Here is a 2,061-nt window from a genome sequence, read left to right as displayed (position 1 = left end):
TGTTATATGCTGTCAAGTCGGACCCAACTCATAACGACCCCTCCTTGGGTTTCTGAGGCAGTATCACTATGGAAATAGATTGCCCCATCTTCCTTCCGAGGAGTGGCTAGTGGGTTTGAACTGCCAGCCTTCTGGTTAGCAGTCAAGTGCCTTAGGCACTATGCTACCAGAGCTCCCCCTTTTTTTTGTAGGCAGGTGCTATTGCAGTGCCCATCTTCTATAAGCTGTCAGCCAGAGATATTCGGTAAAATAAAAACAATTAGACCTGACTACTGAATGCCAAGTTGTAGGAATCTCTCAAGGAATATGAAACAAAACATAACAGAAAATAAACTTATTCCAAAGAAAAAAACATATCCAACTTTGACTCCTTATTGGTTTTGATAACCCTTGGCCTTCAGTGGATAGCAGAAGCAGGGAAGTCAGAGCTCCCCAACAGTATTCCAGTATTCCCAGAGAGTGTATAGCCTTGTAGTAGGTAGAAGCTCCACTATGTAAACTAAAATGTCTCTTCTGAATCAAGGAAGGCACCTGTCAGCTCCTTGCAGTGAGCAGCAGTCAGTGAAGTGAAATTGCAAGTATTCAACAGTACCAAAATGTTATCAATTTGCAGTGCTATAAAGACACATAGACTTATGCAATTTGGAGGCCATTTGGAATGGATGAATCTACTATAACGTGGTAGTACTAACGGTTTCTACTTCTTGATGAGAGGATTAAATGAGGTGTATATGGGGATTTTAAACAGTCTGGGAATTTAATAAGCACTCAATAAAGATCAGTTTTAAAGGAAGTACTTCATTGTGAAATAAGCCGAGAGATGGGGCAGTAAGCTAGAGATGGGTGAGAAATCAAAGGAAGGCTTCTGCTTTTCTTGTCTGAGAGGAGCAAATAGAGCATGTTTGTTTACTGAAAGGAAGGATCCAGTAGACAGAAACTGATGACACAAGAGAGAAAGAAGAGAACTGCAGGAGTTCCTGAGAATATTATAGACAATGGGGTTTAGAGTCCAAGTGGAGAGGTGGGTTTTGGATAAGGGCAGAAGCATTTCCCCCAGTGCATCAGGGAAGAGGAACGAATAGAAGTACACTTGTAGAGGAGCCCTGGTGGAGCAGTGGTTAAAGCACTCAGCTGTGAACCAAAAGATTGACACCTGAAACCCACTGGCTGCTCTGCGGTGGAAGGATGTAGCCGTTTGCTCCCTTAAAGATTTCAAAAACGAAAAAGACAAACTCAATGCCATCAAGTCGGATCCACCTCATAGTGACCCCTCCTTGGGTTTCCGAGGCAGATCTCTCTGGAAGTAGATTGCCCAACCTTCCTTCCGAGGAATGGCTGGTGGGTTTGAACCGCCTGCCTTCTGGTTAGCAGTCAAATGCCTTAGGCACTACGCAAACCCAATGAGGTAGTTCTACTCTGTCCTCTAGGGTTGCTATGAATTGGAATGGATTCAATAGCAGTGGGTTTGTTTGTTGGTTTGGTTTGTAGCCAGGGTGGTAGCTATAGTGGTAAGAAGAATGAATTACATGAAGCAAGCAGTTTTCCTTCAAACTAGGGCTTCCAATCAGTTTGAACCCTTTCAGTTACGGCCAATGAAGCGAAATTGAAATCACAACAGACCCAAATGTGTAAAATGTGGGTGTCCCAGAACAGATAATCAGCATAGGAAAAACCAGGAAGAACCGGTTTGAAGCCCTGCTCCAAATAGACTGTCATTTAATCATAAGGCCTTAATACGAATTTTCATGGGGAGATAGAACTTAGGATATGCTCAAGAGGGGCTGGTAAGAGGATGGAGGCACGAGGTGCGAACTTCACGGTTTCACAATAGCATGTGGGCTCTGGGTGTCTATGGAGCAGGGAAGGGGGTGCAAAGATGGGGTGACACCAAAAGAGACATGGGAAACAGTTCTCTGTAGTTTTACATTGTTGTTGTTGCTATTGTTAAGTGCCGTCGAGTTGTTTCCGACTCATAGCAACCCCATGCACAGCAGAACGAAACACTGCCCGATCCCGCGCCAGCCCCACAATCCATGCTATACTTGAGCCCATCATCGCAGC

The sequence above is a fragment of the Orycteropus afer genome, unplaced genomic scaffold (assembly GCF_000298275.1).
Source record: "Orycteropus afer afer isolate SDZICR_OR568_19922 unplaced genomic scaffold, OryAfe1.0 scaffold00073, whole genome shotgun sequence".
NCBI lineage: Eukaryota > Metazoa > Chordata > Mammalia > Tubulidentata > Orycteropodidae > Orycteropus > Orycteropus afer.
This window is presented reverse-complemented; position numbering follows the sequence as displayed.